The sequence below is a fragment of the Oryzias latipes genome, chromosome 4 (genome assembly GCF_053564925.1).
Source record: "Oryzias latipes strain Hd-rR chromosome 4, Olatipes_Hd-rR_3.1".
Lineage (NCBI taxonomy): Eukaryota > Metazoa > Chordata > Actinopteri > Beloniformes > Adrianichthyidae > Oryzias > Oryzias latipes.
Genome location: NC_136240.1, coordinates 21684255 through 21702742, shown reverse-complemented (window position 1 = coordinate 21702742; position 18488 = coordinate 21684255). Strand labels below are relative to the sequence as shown.

The 18488-nt window shown below is 37.6% G+C and overlaps 1 protein-coding gene and 1 long non-coding RNA gene across 8 annotated transcripts in view; both read left to right on the top strand.

Moving 5' to 3' along the window:
• The window catches only part of fnbp1l (formin binding protein 1-like), a 44690-nt gene that overhangs the window by 2458 nt on the left and 23744 nt on the right, over window positions 1-18488 (top strand). The window lies entirely within an intron of this gene.
• On the top strand, window positions 14395-18332 carry LOC144991900 (uncharacterized). The gene is made up of 2 exons (XR_013655577.1): window positions 14395-16663; window positions 16920-18332. It is a non-coding gene; the product is annotated as an uncharacterized LOC144991900 (long non-coding RNA).

Genomic DNA, 18488 nt, shown 5'->3' with positions numbered 1-18488 from the left:
TCCGTCTGTCTTAGTTTTTCTCTTCCGCTGGCTCCAAACTGTACAGCTAGATAGCTCCGATGTTGCTCGCCATTTTTGTTGCACCTGTAATGCTTTGTTGGGGTTGTGAGGGGCTATAAGCTAGCTACAGAGTGTAAACAAATGGATGATTGGAAGTGGGGGCAGGCTTACTCTGCCCAAAACTCTGGCACATTTCTGCTGAACTCCCGGCACTCTGCAGAAACTCTTAGAAAATGTTTTTTATTTATTTTTTAATTTTATTTATGTATATTGGCTAAAAACAGCATACCCGTGATTAAAAGACCACTGGGAACGATTTAAAAATATATCAGAAGATGACTGGACTGGGACTTTATTATTCTTGTGTATTGTTCACAAAGAAGACTGAATGAGCTTCATCAATTCTGCAGGGATTTGTATCTTCTCTTAGAAAGATGGTAAGGAGATTCAAGCAGAAACTGTCACAAGAAGACAATTAAGAAGGAAATGAAAGAAGAATATGTCACCCTTTTCATGAAGTAAACAAGAGATTCCCCCTGAAATGAATGAAAGAATCACTGAAAGAGGAACTTCAAGAAGAAAGTTTAAACACCACAAATGAATGAAAGATTGTTTTAAAAACATCCCAACAGATGTTTAGTTTTTTCTAGGAAATGCAGTCTGAGAAAATATGGTTTATAAAACCTTTTTTTTTCCTTCCGGTTTCTGTTGCTCATCCTTGTAGTTTCTAGATGTCAGCATTGAAGTAAAGCCCATGTGATGGAGCGGGAATAGAAGCTTCTTGACAGGCTGTCGTAATCCCTCAGTCCTCTGATGGGATTAAAGTGCTGGCTGTCTGATGTCAGATTAGGGATTATCAACCATGAGATACAATTTAAAGCTGTTGATTGGCAGTTGTTCTTCTAAATCTCACATCATGTCATCCAACATACCCAATTAGTTTTTGTTTAGTTGTTTCGTTTTTGTTAGTTGGGGAAAAGGATGTTTGACTAGTTTAGCTGTTTGCTAAAAAAATTCTCGGACCTCCTTCTTGGGTAAATTGTTTTCCTATTGTTGTAAATGAGAGTTTATATCAGACATTAGTTGATTTTGTATTTTTGTACCCATTGATTGCCCTAAAAAATAGTTAATATTTTGATCTAAACTCCATCTCAATCAGACCCCTTGAAGTATTTTCCTGTATTTGTCTTGGCAAAATAATTACTTCACATTAACTAGTAATGTAAATATGTATATTTTTAGAAAGGAAACTTTCATTTTTGTTGAGTTTATATCACTTTTTATTTACCTTAAAAATAGATTTTCATAGTCAAACAAAATTGTTTTCTAAACATCAATTTGAAGAATAGATGGATCGTTAATCAAATTGCATCAAATCATAAATCTTAGGCCTGCACAATATACCGCAAATTTTTGTTATCGCGAAATCAAGCTGTGCAATATGCATACCGCAAAAGACGGCAAAAATCGCAATAAATGGTTACCTTAAATGTGCTAAAACAAACTCATGGCAGCTTGAAATATTGAACAAATGAAATAAATCCCTTTATGCATTTAACCAATCGGAAGGACCAGTTTACAATTTTGATCAATCAGATGAGCCCTTTTATGTTTGATGTTTGCCTCCTATGTCGCCAAGGGTCATTTGGAGTATATTTTTAAACTGTTGCAGTGAAATGGAAATGATGTTTTTGTTTTTTTGCTATTTGTTTATATACCGCAATTTATATCATTATCGCAATATTAATAACCAATATCGCATATCACGAGTTTTCCTCATATCGTGCAGCCCTAATAAATCTAATAGAATCTTTTAAATGATTTATCATATGAACAGTGATACCAAGCCCTAATATTCATAAAGCAAATCCCTCATACCTAAAACCGTGGTCACATGCACACTGATGTGGGCTTTTGGATTGTCTGGGTCCATAGAGTTGCAGACAGGAGGGGCTGTATCCTAAGGGGAGCGCACGTGTGTTGCAGTTCACTTGAGGCTGGTACGGCCCCCTTTAGGTGCGTCAGGAAAATGGAACGTAGCATTGTCGTGCGTGTGGTTAGTGTATCATGAAGTATTTGTAAGGATAATGTAAGTTGCTGATGTACAGGTGATGCTGTCTTATGATTCTCTAATGCCACACTCTTACCATGCTTGTTAGGCCTACACAATAAACCGCAAATTTATCGTTATCGTGATTTTAAGCTGTGCAATATCCTTATCGCAAAAGTCAGCGAAAATCGCTATAAATGGTAAACCTTAAATGTGCTAAAATAATCTTATGGCAGCTTGAACTATTTAACGAATCGAATAAATCCATTTATGCATTTGATCAATCAGATGGAGCCCTTGATGTTGTTGACCAATCAGATGGAGCTTTTATGTTAGATGTTGGCTCCCTATGTAGACGAGGGTCATTTGGAGAATAATTTAAGATTTTTTGACCCTTATTTAAATTAAACTGTTGCAGTGAAATGGAAATGTTTTTGTTGTTTTGCTATTTGTTCAAGTATCGCAAGTTATATCGTCATCGCAATAATGATCACTAATATCGCATTTCGTGAGTTTTCCTCATATCGTCCAGCCCTAATGCTCGTGCATGTGATTCATGAGTGCCCGTAGGACGCTCGTAGGATGCCCACACAACTACATTCTGGTTGGCTGATTTCCTCAATTCTAACTCGCAGGCTGCATGCAAGGAGTGAGCACTCATCACTTGAACAACACTCCTGGGCCCCCTGCACAGTGCCCAGGGTTTGGGATGTACCATGTGCCTAGGTCTCACCTACTTCACTATCGATGTTTGCTTCGACGTGTCGCTTGCATCATGCCTGTAGAAAAAAAAATGTGCATGAACGTTTTCACTCTACGTGCTCACTAAGCAGGATCTACAACTTTGATATGTGGTGCAGACAACCAGCGTGCCCCATACTGGTTTGCCCATTGTTTGGCTGCAGATAGCCTTTATCTACCTGTCAGGACAGTTGTGACTGAGGCCAAATAAAGTGTCTTTGTCATCCACAAGTACTAATAACTACTTATATTAAGGCATATTGCTGCTGTTTATTTTCACTTCTGTCTGGTCTTTTCTTGTGCTGACTGTTTTCTTTGATTCTTTTTCATCTTTTGGTCAGTAACCTGTTTAATTAATGTAACTTTGTTCTTCTACTGTATTTTTTAGTTTCAGTTTAGGGCCTTCAAAAACCAGTACTGAACATTATAAAGCTGCTCTTACATAAAATAGGAAGTGTTTGTCTGAATTGAAGCTTTGTGTGTGCACTGTGTGCTCTGCGCGTGTGTTGGCGCCAGGATGCAGCCCCTCTGTGTGCTCTGGTCAGTCGGAGTGAGGTGAACTTCAGGCTAGCAGAGCATATCAGCCAAGTCTGACTGAAGGACAAGAGGATGAGAGGCAGTCGTCTCCACGGATAAGGAGATAGGGAATACAAAGGGGCAGGAAAAAGGGTACAGCTAGGATTTTCTTTTGAAGACTGTTGGCTGTGAAATGCTTGTGAAAACTCAGAACAGTGAGCAGGTTGTTAGCCTCTAGTCAAAAGCTCCTGAGAGTTTGCTTTTCTTTTGCTTCAGTTGTTTGTTGGATTAAAAAAAAATACCCTTGAGTTCCTTCACAACCCATAGAAGAGGTGTTGTAGTCCAAGATGTTGAGGTTTATCATCAATCATTTCATGCTTTAAGCAAGAAGATGTTTTGCATTTGCTGCATCAGGTGGCCTTCCAGCATGAGGGTGCTTGTTATCCCGGCTTCTCTTTAGGATATTTATAGATTGACGCCTGGAGTACATCAAAGTCTGGACTTGTGATCTTCAGACTAGCAACTCTGCAGTTTGAGGAGGGCTTTGTCTTGATGTAAAGGTTTGACTGATATACTGTCTAATAACAGGATTCAAATCCCATCAGATAATGATAAGAAAAGAGTTTAGAATGACATCCTTCTATACAGTCAAACAACTGTGTCCTAGATATCTTTTTGTAAAAACAGAGTAATATTGCTGATTGATTCCTGATCCGAATATCTGAGCAAACTTGCGTTAATACGGATAATTTGCCTTTAAAATGGAACAATATCTTTTTAAAGGACTCATTTTTCTTTCATATAGAAGGTAGCTTAGGGGCAGATCTTTAGTGTCTGTCTGTTTTTGCATCAATCCAAAACTGTGAGGCTTTTCTATTTCTATTTCTATTTGGAGCAACAGCATTTTGGTTCCTTACAGGTCACTGTGGGTGTCTGTGAAGTCATGCTGAATCCTTCTACACTGAGCTGGACATGACAAGCTGTTAGACTTGGTCTAGCCAAGGCTGTCATCACATTGTCTTCATGCTAGGGGGGTGTATTTGGATGTTTTCAGCTGGAGGTGTAACACATAGCTGTTTAAAGCCAGTGTTGTTTTTGTGTACATCAGAATTTGAGGGTGAACGTCTTTCTTAATTAAATTGTCCAAACACATGTCCTGAGGAGACAGGATGTTAGATGAAGCTGGAGAAGATGGAAGGAGGTGTTGGAGAAGAAAGCATGTCCAAGACAGGCTGGGAGGTTTAATGAAAGAGGAGGAAGGGGATATTTTTATCGAGTGGGAGGGATGAGGTAATGAACTCGGATAAATCTGAGGTAGATAGATGTAATAGATTTAATGAAACTTTAATGATCGCAGTGTAAATGGATGGTCAGAGGATGCATAAGAATGGAAGGTGCTGTCAGTGTTGAGCAAAGGAAATATGGCTTAGAAGAAAACCTCCAGACACAAATTATTTTTACTTCTTTCTTGTTTCAAAATCAATCTAATAGAACACGTGGCGGGCCAAATGTGGCCCGCCATGTCATTTTATCTGGCCCTTTGAGGACAACCACTGTGCTGATGTGGCCCTCGGTGAAAATGAGTTTGACACCCCCTGTAATCGACGAAAGTGTGCGATATGGTTTATTTAGACATTTTAACAATGAGTTGTATGCAAATGTTCCTGACGTATTTGGAAAATGTAATTTAGTAATGAGTTTGAGTATTAAAAAAAATGTGTAATTGGTTATTTCTACCCTGCATTGCCCAGCCCCTCCAGCAGTTGATGGCATAGCAGAAATGTTGTTGTTTTGAATGTTAGGAGATCAACGGCAGTATTTTAAACAAAGGCTTCAGGAAGGAACTAAATATAGAAGCAGCTGGTAAACAAGAGTTCATCAGGAAGCTCCTTTTACCTGTGTGCATTGTCTTAGCTGGAGCAGCTTCACCTGTCTTGGTGTGCATCTGACAGGTATCCACACTTTTAGGTGATGTGTAAACTAGAAGCAGTACTTAAAAATCTGTTTGTTCTGTTACTGGCAGCCTGTGTAAGGACTTAGGAACAGGAGCAATGTCATCTTTCACCTGATTCTGGTTAAAACTTTTCAGCAGTGTTCTGAATGAGCTGCGGCTTTTTAATCCTCTAACACTGCAGATGTCGCTGCTGATGCCTAAATAACCCATGCTCTCTGACATACTATAACCCTTCAACTGTTTATGCGATCAATACTAATCTGTTGATTCTAATGCTGAAAAAAGTGGCTTTTCATATTGGCTTTGCACCGATAAAATGAAACACAATACTAATGTGAAGTTACGTGCAAAGCTGCTTTTCTCAGTGACAGGATCAGTTGATTTTGGTTGATTGTGTAAGCACTTTACCACTGTAAAGTGTTGCATATCAGTGCAGGGTTGTTTTTTCTTTGCTTTAGCATCCACTGGAATTAGGTTAATTGCGTAACTGGAGCTAAAGCTCTGGTGTGAAAGGGTTAAGTGTGTTATGAAAGAGCAGACAGAAGACTGTTACACTAGTCCAGCCTGTAGGAGATGAAAGCTTGAACCAGTTTCTCTAAATATTGTCCTGACTTGAGACCTCTGAGTCTTACTGTTTGATTGGTATAGTAAAAAGCTAGTTTAGTTGTTGCTTTAATGTGAGCACTGAAACTCCAGTTTGAGTCCGTTAGACATCTAGAAATTAGCTCTTTATTTAGCTCTTTATTTCCTTTTAGTCTTTCCTTTTTGTTTTTCTAACACTTCTTGTTTTCCATCCATCCATCCTCTGTTTCAGCTTTGGCCCATGCAAGGTCACAGGGGTTGTTGGAGCCTCTCCCAACAGGGTACACCCTGTACAGTTCTGTGTTTTGTTACTGTTTAACTGAAGAAACTTTGACTGCATCCAGCAGTTTAGCTGCTCTAACCCTTGTGCTATCCTATGGGGTCCATCCTTACATTGATGTGTTATCCTATGTAAAAGGTGGATAAAGGTGAAGAGGATTTCATGTTATCCATGGACACCAGTGAAGATCACATATCATCGAAGAAAAAAGGTTTAGCGCTCTAGATGACCCCACTCCCCATGTTAAAGTGCCTAGAAAGGCACAAGGGCTAAGAAGCAGCAGAGAGTCTAGTGGAACATGACGATTTGGTGTTAAAGCATAGTGTCATCTGCATAGCTGTGCTGAGGAACATTTGAGTATATGCAGGTTTAACAGCAGAGGTCTAAGGTTTGATATTTGAGGTACTGCAGACTCTCAGATTTATGATTAGTAATGGAAATAACATAACCTCAGATTAGGGCTGGGCGATAAAACGATAATTATCGTTATTGCGATATTACCTTTTTTCGATAGTGAAATGAGTCTATTGCGATAAACTTTCGTTTTAAATGAACACGGGAGAAACCCCCGGAAGACCCGCTCTCTTATCCAATCAGAATTAAGTATCACAGGGCTAGAGCAATCACTGAATAAACTGCGCCACGTCTAGTTAGAGTGAACGTTATTTACAAGCTAGGATGCAAGCTAGTATCTGCATGCGTTGCAAATCCTAACACTTGCAGAAAATGAATGTTCCGTCTGAAGAGAAGTTAACAAACTCGAGCCAAGCGGGCGCAGATGAAGGTTCAAGAGGCATTGTAGAACGGACCGGCCCGAAAAGTTCCGCCGTGTGGACGTTTTTCGGTTATCTAAAGTCGGATAAAAGTCAAAGTAACGTCTACTGCAAATTGTGCCAAAGATACGTTCCTAATAAATGTGGAAATACCACCAACCTTTTTTCTCACTTAAAGCAGCACCACCCCCTCGAGCATGCTCAATGCCAGACTTCAAAAACAACGGTAAGACCTGCGCTGCAGCAGCAGTCTTTACATTCGGCATTTTTACACTTGTCTTCCTTGCCCGCAATCTGTAGGCTTTTGTTCATTTAGCAGAAATCACACTGACAATGGTGCCTATTTGTTGCCTCACAGAATAGGAGGCCATTTAAGTTGATCTGTTGTTCTTTTTTTACTTGTCTTTGAAAGCTATTCGAAGTTGCACAAAGTATTTAAATAAGAACATTTTTGTTTTAAGCTTTCTTTAATTTCTTGAAGAGCATTTTAAAGAAACTGAGGAGTTTCTTGGGAGTTTTTTTTAGTTTATTGCACTTTTTTTATATTGAGATAATTGTGTGTCAATTTTTTGTCTATTTTTCTGTTAAACTTGAAAGTTCAAACATTTGAATTTATTTGTGGTCTTTTAAAACTGTGTGCAATAAAGATTACTTTGAAAAATATAGTAATTTGATATCGTTTTTAATATCGTTATCGCACAATATGAAAAAAACAATATCGTGATATGAAAAATCCAATATCGCCCAGCCCTACCTCAGATATAGAATGTGCCTGATAAACCCGCTCACTTTGTCTGCCAAGTCCAAAAGATTTTAATAATCCACAATATCAAAAGCTGCTCTGGGAGGAAAAAGTTCTAAAACTGATGTTTTTACTGGGTCAGTGTTGATGTGGGTGTCATTTATCTCTTTAACAAGTGCTGTACTGGCATGTTGATGAGTTTATTTCAGAAACTCATCAACCTGGTTCCTATGGGAGGTTAATCAGTTTATTCCTTAAACGTCCTGCAGTCTTTTGGTTCTGATTTCAGTAAATAGGAATCATTCAGCCAGGTTAGCCCTGTCTGGTTCTAGCTGAGGTTTGGTTTGCTTATTTGAGAAGGATGAATGCATGCATTGTTGCTCCGATATTTTCTGTTTTTCTGTTGAAACATGATCCAAGCTCTTTCTAAAGGATGAGCTTGTTTCCATAAATTTGGGGGAGTTTGGCTGATGAAGGCTGAACTAAAAAGGCATGAGTGTTCTGGCTTGCTAGATATGTTACAGGCACAACTGATCACATGATGTTTCAGCTGGTTGTGCCTCGGGACAAAAATGTGACTCAAGACATGAGATTTTTGAACAAATAAGAAAGCTGAAAAGCTAATAAAAAAGCAAGAATCCCCCCCCCCTTTTTTTTAACATTTCTGGCTTTGTTTGTGGCTTCTGCTAAATTTTGCTTTTGTTTTCTTTATTTTGCTGTTTATAACCTTGGTGTGCTTTGTTTTATCATTTGCTTTGCCTATTTATCAGCAAAGCAGAATTATTCATGTGTGCTGAAAATAATACGTTTTTTGTGCTAATATATCATGCATTCATGATGTGGGATAAGCCAACTTTCTAGCGATTGTTCTTGCATGTACATTCCGTGTTTGCTATATCAACATGCATTAGACAGACACATGCAATACCAAAACATGATTCTCATTTAGAATATGATAAAAAATGTAAACAAATGCCCCCTTTTCTGGATAAAGGAATACATGTTTGAGTTGTCCCATCACCTCAAAGGCGGACAACCAAACCAGATGTCTTATTTGTAAAATATTGTTATTGCTCCACGCAGTTTTATAGAAATTTGACTTCTAGTTAAACCTTTCCTGTACTGTAAACAAAGCAGCTACCGGTTAGGAGCAGACAGCTTTTAATTTCTTTTCCCCTCCCAGCTGCTTCAGTGTTCTTCTTTACATATTATGGATGTCAGTGTAAATCTGTCTGTGCTTCTCCCACTGTGGCCATCGGTGCTTTGCATGTGGATGAGAACTGTTCACTCATGTTCTTTGAATGCTTCTGCATCTGGCCATCTCGTAATACGAAACTTTTCTGGCAGAGCTCAAAAATTGTACAATAGCAGGTCATTCTAATAGCATTGTCTGACCCCCCCCCACCCCCCCACCCCCACCCCCCCCACACACACACACCAACATTAATATGGTCCTTCTCGGGGACCGTATGCACACACAGCTGGATTGCGTAATTCCCGTTTTGTCCTTGTCTTCATGAAGCCTGGCTGCAGCTGTTGGAAAGAAGCCGACTGCATATGTGTGGGGAGTGTTTAGACACTTTCCATTGTAACTTTTCAAAGCTTAAAGAAATCTGGAGGCTTAATTAGAAAGACAGAATTACTTTTGGGTGGCGGTGGAGGAGCAGGATACTTCAGAAATGACAGGGTTTCATTATTTTGTCCAGATGTTACTGTGCAATTTTAAAAAAAAACAAAAGAGGTAAAATGCTGTTAATTTGTGAGTGAAACTGTCAAAGGAGTAAACAGAAATTAGGAGATGACCACTACCAAAGCACTTTTACCAACGTAATGCAAAAAACAGTTGCATAGGATGTAGTGCATGACTTCTAGTGAAATATTTACAAGCATAGACTTTGTTGGAAACTTTTCCCCGGTGTTCCTCTCATACCTCCCCCTCTTCCTTCCTCTCATCCTCCCGCTGTGTCCCTCTGGACCCGATCAGAGGTGCACACAGCCAACCGACTTCAGCATTCAAGTTCCTCTTGGACTCAGATAGCATGACACCTGCATGCCTGTGAGATCAGTGACCCAGGATGAAACTGTTTTTCCCTCCTAAATGGGTCACTGTATGCCTCATGACTCGACTTTGTTAGAATCCTTTGTCAATGACAATGGTGCTTCGTATTCAACTTGAACTGTATTGGTGGAGTCTGTGAAGGGTCACATTGTCCAACTATTTTCTCAAGGCTTCAGCTCCGACTGTAGAAACGGTGATTGCCATCTGCCTTGATCTTTGATCATTTGACCACTCTCAGAACCAGCCAGATTTGCCTCATTTCCTAAATAAAGTCAGTGTTCCAGCTAAAAGCAGGACCTCTTATATAGCCTGTTGATGTGCAGATACAAACAAAAAAGAAGAAAAAATAGATGTTTGCTAGCGTAATGTGAATGTCAAAGAAATTATTTGAAATAAAAAGAAGTTCTAATGAATTAAGCAAATATTTTTTGTTTTTTAGATGTGTTTTTTTTTTAACCCAACTAAGGTGATGTTTTTAGTCACATAGCTGTATTCATCTGTTTGGGGACTCATAAAAATGAATAGATTTCTGCTTGACTTCCGCTGACATTGTTATATGAAAACAAGATGCTAGTGTTTATGTGCACAGCCCAAATTTTGCCCCCGAGGCATTAAAAAAGCCGATGCTGAAAACCTACGAGGAGTTATAAAGTAAAAAATGCAAAAGAGGGATTCTTATAGGATGATATAAAGATTTGTTTTCTAAAAGTCTTATTTTTTTAAACTGTCATCTGTTCTTGTAGCACTGTTTTCACTTCACTTCTGCATTTTACTGTTCATTTCTCATAGCTGTCCAAACAAGGCAATTTCCACATTCAGGGACAAATAAAGACTTTTTCATTCTTTACACTTTTTTCCCCAGGAAGTAATAAGTGATTCAGCGCCAGAAGAAACAGTTCCAGACTACTTTAAACTATGACTCGGCTAAGATGCGTTCAAGGCTTGCTTCCAGGAGTCAGTTTGCCTGTCGTCTGCTTGTTGGTTTTATTAGCCAGCAGATAAAAATGCAATCCTTGGATCTCATGGAAAGTTGGAAGATGCTTGAAAGTTTTTTTTTTCTCCTTTAGAATTTTCCTTAGACTGGCAAACCAGTCATTAGACTAAATGTGGATGACTGGATGCTGGCGAGATCTGTTTGTGTTACAAGCAAGAGGCCAGTTTTAGAGGAAGGATTTTGACGAGGAATCTTTAGAATTGTTTGCTAAAGAAAGTGAATAGCTAACTGAACTTTGGTGCATTTACAGTCATGGTATAATAACTATTATTGAACTGCTATTCGTTTGCTAACGTTCTTTGATTGGTTGGCATACAAAATGCAAGAATTGTTCATGGATTGTGTAAGGCTTTAAGCAACAGCTACACTGTATTTGGAATGCTGAATCCTGTTGAAGGTGTCCCAAAACTGACGTCCTTGACTTTTTGTGTACTAAACATGTCGGCTGCTGGGTAAACCTGCTCACCTGCTGCACTGATACTCTATCATCAGAAGATCTGTTGTCTAGAGGGATTACATTGTACAACATAGTTTGGTGACACACAGTTTCCAACAATTTGTCTGCATATGGACAATAATGTGAGAGATGGATATAGGGGTGTGACGATAACCGCATCACCGTGGTGATGAGTCATCAAGTGTGCGTGTGGGGGGAGGATGGGGGGGCGTGAAACATTTTCTTTTTCCTAGTGGGGGCCTTGCAAAAAATGAATTAGACTTTTATTAAACCCATCTTAGTTTGGGGGGTTTTTGGAGTTTAAAGTACAAAACCTCTTTCACAGCAAGTTTAGGCAATTCATTTAGGTTTGTCACAGATTGATTTCAGTTTGTAAGTTTTTGGTTGAATAGGAAAAAATAGGATTTTCACTTAAAGAAATCTGGTGGAAAAAACCTATTATCAATGCAACAGTTACATTTAATGATAATTAAAACGCAAAAAATGTCTGTAGTAACAGAACTTTTTTGTGTGTATACTTGGTGATTAATGTTTTACTGCACACCAAACACAAGGATGCAAAGTTATTTAAACAAACCAGACAATGTAAACTATTTTTAGAGTTAAACCTTTTCTAAATATTGAAATGATGGTCTACTTTAAACATGGATCAAGATTCTTTCATGTTTTAGTTTTGTGTCATTGCACAATAGTTGTACACACACCATGCCCAAACTAAATCATTTCATGTTTTTGATTTAGCTGGTAACGTGTTTACAGGACAAACAAAAGATGTGATAGACATATGTGTTTTTCCTTTTGGTAACTGTATGGGAAATGCTCGTGTTTGTAAGGAATTTGCCACATTTCACATACCATAAATAGAGACATACACATAGGTCAAGTGTAAGTAGGACAGCCCCTCCCTCACTCCTTTCCTGTCTCTTCCCTTTTCTTTTTTTTTCCCCAGTCCCCTATCCCTGTCCCACATGTAGCCTGCTTGGATATGAGCAAACAATGTTAATTTGGACGACAAGAGTTTTTTCCCAGGCCATTTATTTGGCCAGTGAAGTTTCAGACCCCAATAAAAATGCCCTGTATTGTCTACACAACAAGTGGCTGCTCTGCATGGAGGGTTGCAGGTTTCCTTGGTGACATGTCAACAGCTCACACTATACCCCCTTGTATAAGTGGGTAACCCAGTCCAGAGTTTATCAGGTAGTCAGGGAACATGAGAGACAAAATTGGAAAGCTGAATATTTAGGACTGCAAAGGGATTCCAGATAATGTTGCTCCTAAATATTTCTTAGTACTTTTTATTTGTCACAGTTGAGGTGCAGTAAGAACCCTGATATAGTAGAACTCACAGTATTCTAAATAAGATGAGATGAGGTTTTTTTTTTTTTGGAGGTATTTATATCAAAGCATATCTCATTACTAGCACAGTTGCTACAGGACGCGTATAGCTAGTGACAGTTTTGCATGGTAAGATAGAGGAAAAGTCCCAGGAAACAGAAAAGAAGCCGTACTAAGACGAAAAGAGAAAAAGAATGCAGGACCAACATTTATTAGAAAATAAAACAGTTCTGTAGTTCTCAGAAGATCTGTATTTTTTAGTATATATATATATATAAAGTAGACATATAAAGATTTCAAACTTTCAGTTATTTGTTTAAGATTCCGGTTCCCAAATGAAGCTCAAATACCGTCTAAAGAAAATAATCTTTAATCGGTCAATAATTCTTTTCACTTAAACAGATTGATATTCTTCTTAATTTCATATGAATGGTAATATTTCTGTCAGATGACGCCACAAAGTTTAATGGTTTAAAAAAAAGTTTGCCAAAAAAGAACAAATGAACACTAACACTAATACGCAAAGACACACACTGTTTGCATGAACACAGACATTGCTTGGGTTGGTTGTTAAACACAAAAAAAAACCCAACACAAAACAAAAAATCAATGCTGCTAAAGAAATCAAGTCTGGAAAGAAAAAAATGTATGTGCACCTGCTATAGGATGTTTTGTAAGCAGATTTGAATAGATTACAAATTTGTAATAAATACTTATAGCAAATGGCTCCTAACAATATTAATCATTGAAAGTCATTTGTATAGTGTTTCAACCCATTTTGTGACTTTAAGTTAGTATTCCTCAGGTATAATTTTGAAAAATATGACTAGTCCTTATTTATTTAAAAATTAGGTATTTAATGTTTTCTTGTTTATTGTTCATGCTAATAAAAAAGAGGGCAGCAGAGCTGCAGCAAATAGTGACTTAAGTTTTTCTAAATTGCAGCGTTACAAAAATATCAAAGTTCCCACTTTTCACTTTCAGCCTCTCTTCATCCTTTTAGAAAATAGGGGTCATGCTTACACTGTCCAATAGACTACAATGATAAACACAAGTATCTTGCTGTATGCAGTTTTTCAGCAGTTTATATATAATGAGGTTCACATATATTTGTCTTGCTGTCATGCAATGGTGGCACTTTCTTCCTGTTTTCCTTTTTGTCCTAACTCTGTATTTTACTTAAACCAAATTTCTGACAAAGCTGTTTCTGACTCACGCATTTGTATTTCTAACTTGAGTACTGTCAGATAAAAACCAGGGGTGGAAACGGCCCAATGTGCACAATGGCTGGTTTGGGTCTTATTGTATTCTAGAGTAGTTTGACCTTTTAAGACTGTTTCATTTCTAAATGCATAGTTACAAAAATAGTCATCATGCACAGAAATCCGCGGTCCAAGAATTCTCAGAATCCAAATTTGACATGAGGCAATGTTGATGGTAAATCCAAATTACCGGTGCACGCATTTGTACACAAACGGGTAAATCAATGGGTAGTAAGGCAGCATGGAAGCACATGCACAAATTCCCCATCATGCTCTCACCATGTGACATGATGAGAACAGTTGGACTCATTCGTTCTCAGCACAGTGTTCCTTTGAATGTTTGTAAAGCCTTATCTTAGTACACTGAAGAGAGTTTTTTTACTTGTTAAAGTCTGTTAAAGGGGAAATTTGCAACAGTTAACGTGACAGGACAGAGTTAGGGATATGTCATATGTCCCCACCACCCATACTACCTCAAAACTTGCCAAACTAATTGCTTCCTGTTTTTGACAGACTTGTTTGATTTGTACCTGTTTGCCATGCTGTGATGCCATGAAATAACATGTTCAAAATAGTTTTACTGTTTGTTTTTCTTTTTAAATGAACACAAAACCAAAAAAAGTGATTTTGTCTGGCTAATAAACACAGAGGCTTACAAGTTTCAAACTAGAGCTACAGGTCCGGCTTTAGCACTCTTTGACTTACAGTAACTGTTTGACCCATTGTGGAGTTAACGTAAATCCAACAAATTCTGTAATCTGAGACAAGCAGCTTTGCAGTGATATTCAACACTAGTACTTTGCAAACCAGTAACGGGTAAAAGCAAATCCATATTTTTATTTAATCTAACCAGTGGAAGTGCAGTTGTTAATCGAAAAGGAATCTTTGCTTTTACCACCAAACTACTAGTCTGTTCCCACATTTTGAACACTTCAATTTCCTCTAGTGGAAGTTTGTTTCAAAAAGGAACAGTTCCCTACAAAGTCTTACGTTTCTTGGGATTTGATTACATCTCAAGTTGGTGGATCATTAGGGATTGTTTTTTAATGAAATGGTTTTTCGGGAGATAGGCATTTTTCTCACTTTACTTTGTCCTGCCCATTTTTGGAATGTTCTTTCATTGGGTGTAGTAAATTCCTGCCATTGTGCCCTGACCCATTTCAAAGGCTTTAATTTCATTTTCTATGTTCACGTGCTGACGTCAATGACTGCTGCTCCAATTGATAGATGTCTATGACTAGCTCTCTAACAACTGCACTTACTAGTTTTAGCACACAGCTGAAGGTGTAATCCTTCAACACCCACGTGATGTCACGGATGGGAGTGTCATGCCAAGTTTAGTGTCTTCAGCTGTGGTTGTGAGTCTTTTAGTCAGTGGTCAGAATCACTGGAGTTTTGTGGTTATTTCTTTCTGAAATCAGTCAGATTGGGGTGTGTTTGTATTACGAAGGAGTGTGTGTGTGCGCGAAGATGTAGTCTAACAGATGACTGAGCAGAGTATTCACCACTTCCTGTTCTGTCATAATGAAAACACAGGAAATACTGTGGCTAATTTTGTGGACACCCACAGAAAATCACAATGCTGAATTAAGCCATCTGTGCATGAATAAGTGTAACCAAAGCATCTTGTTATCTTCTTCAGTTATTTATTTTTAGATAACTGTTTTTTTTCTTGCCTTGTACATTTAAAGTGGATTTATATTTACTTATTATCTATTATAGGATTTTTAAAAAATGCTCATATCTGCTCATTTGTATCTTTGAAAATTGATATTACCCCTATGTAAATATACCCACATTTATCTTTTATTTATTCCAGTTACATGGCACACTTTTACCTTCTGTGACAATTCTATAATTTTTGTTTTCTTTTGTTTTTAATTAATGCACTCTGTAAGAAATTAAATACGGGTCCTGTTCCAGCACAACTCGAGTCAAAGATGCTTGTTCTGCAAATGCAATTGTTGAATAACAAGGTTTGTTTTGCATGTTGGGAGCATGCACGGACATCCTGTTATTTCTTTTTTGTTTTTTTACATTAGGTTGCAAACTTTTAATATTCATTTAAACATTTGTTAACCATCTGGTTATGGAAAGGTTTTTTTTTTTTATGGTAAATGTATTTTTTGAATCTAATCTGAATTCAGGCATGCATGATATAGCATTTCCTGTTTGGTGATTTCCTGTAGTAAAGACTCCTGTACTTCATAAATTGTTGACTTGTAAATATGTTATTACATTGGTTTACAACAAGCTACAGTTTGACCCTGGTCCAAATTTAAACCTAACCCTTTCCGATAGAAAGGGGCTAAATACTGGATGGGGTGTATTACAGATAATGCAGAAGTACGTTTGAGCTGTTTGCTTAAAAATGTTAAAGGAAAAAGAAAAGTTCTCCAAAAACAATATTTAGATGGTCCAAACAACAGACATGTCATTAACGCCACTTTCCAACGTTTTACACCAAGAGGAAGTCCTTTGGCTTGTTATAACCCAAACATAACCCACAATTAACATTTAGCAATATTTGAACTATGGCTATCCTTTATTCAATTTCCGACATGGTTTTTTTTAAGACAAAGTGTAGAAAAAAGTAATTTAATGTCTCCTTTTTTGATGCTCAAACAGTTTGTCACAAAAAGTATTACCAAACAGTGAAAAGCTTGTCTTGTCTAACCTGTATGTCAACGAGGATGAACAGCAACGGCACAGCAATTCAAAGAGTGATCAAGTTACAATGAGACTTGACAGGCAAGCTAAATACAAAAGACCAAAAGTGTGAGTGTTTTCCTCATTCACTGTATAAAATCTAGGGTGGGTAGCCTAAAGTCAGACTCTGTTTTGAGATGTTTGCCAAGTATTTGTCTCAGCAGATTATTTTTCTCTTTTTACTGGTATAGTGAAAGTAAAGAGAAAAGGTCTATAGAGCCTCGCAGGGAGCCAGTTTAGCTCGTGCTGGTTTGCGGCGCCTTCCGTCCGTGAAACCAGGGTTCGACTCCAGGCTGCTCCCTGTTCCCTTCTCTACCTCTGCCGGTTCCAAGCCCGGTTTTGAGAAGGTTGCGTCAGGAAGGGCATCCGGCGTAAAACATTGCCAAATTTACCATGCGACTTGTTCGCTGTGGCGACCCCTGATGGGAGAAGCCGAAAGTGGAAGAGTGAAAGTAAAGAGAAAAGAACAAAAAATAGACCATCTGCTTTGAAAATGGAAAATAGAGAACAAAGAGAAACTGAGACCTGTGTGCTTAGGAAAGACTAAAACATAAAAATGGTGCCTGATGAAAACAAGGTATCATTAAACTTACTCCACCTAAGCCTACTCAACAGGACTGCCTGCTATTGCCTCTAAAAAAAAAAAAAAAAAAAAAAACAGGAGTAGACACTTTATGGACACAAATATGAAAGTGTTTAGTGTCAATAAAACCTAAAAGGACATTTAGTTCAGCAATTTAGGTTGGAATGGATTTAAAAAAGAAAACCTCTGTGTCCAGTTTTCATTTTTTGTTGAATTTTTTTCAGTCTAATGTAATACCAGAACTAATATGAATAACATGTAATAATTTAAATATATAAAATGTTTTTGATTTTTAATATTTGTCATAACAAAGATTAAGATGTTACTGTTATATGTTGTATTTGCAATAAGTCTCTCCAAACAATATTTGCAACTTACATTCTTGAGAGCAAAAAAACCATTGTAACAGCTGCTATTTGGACTGGTCACGTTGCAGCAGAATAAATCAAAAAGTCAGTTTACAACCCTTAAAGTAAACATTCATATGTTCCAATACAGTAGCTTTTTAAACAGGAACTAATAGAATTGGTCATTAGACAATTTTTCGTTTTTCTAGTTTGTAATGTAAAGTCGGTCCGTATCACTATCATCACAAGACATTCACATGGGAACTTTCTAACTACACATCATCTTGTTCTCAGTCAGCAAAAAGCTTTACACGTTTCATGTGATCTATGGTGGGTTAAAGTGTGACTGTGTCCAATTTATGTCTTTATTGTAGAGGTGGAGGAACCAGAGACTTTCTTTTAGATTAGTTTTTAGAACCCGTTTTTGTGTATTATGAAACCTGGAACTAATTTACCATATCATCTTATCATCATGCATGCTCTTCACTGTGAAGAAAATGGCTCTTCCAAGGATTGTTAGTATGACTTGCACTTTATTATACAGTTCAGTAAGTGATGCTAGTAACATTGCACTGTTTAGTATCATCATCATTGGCTAAAGTTTGACTAGTTTCCCTTCTACCAAGACTGACGAGCTCTAATGAGTCTTGTTTAAATTCAATAATAATTAGGGTTGTGTTAGATTATGAGGACATACAGAGCAATTGTTGTTTGTTCAAATGACAATGGGGCTCGTTCAAAACACCTGAGCACATGCTGTCGATGCCCTCTGTTGAGGTTTGTCCTTAACATATCACACTAACAGACATTTTGGATTAAAACAATATTTTTTTCTCCCCTAATATGGTTTTGTTTTTACTCTTTATCAATTTTTAATGTACCAACTTGGTTACATTTTGGCAAACATCCCAACATTGTCTCAAACATTTTACTACAAAACAAAGCAAATTAATTTGTAAAAAAACAAACAAACGACAAATAACAACAATTCTACTCTGTAATAGAAAAGCAGAAAAGTCTGAGAAGTAGGGCTGCACGATATGAGGAAAACTTGCGATATGCGATATTAGTGATCAATATTGCGATAACGATAAATTTGCGGTA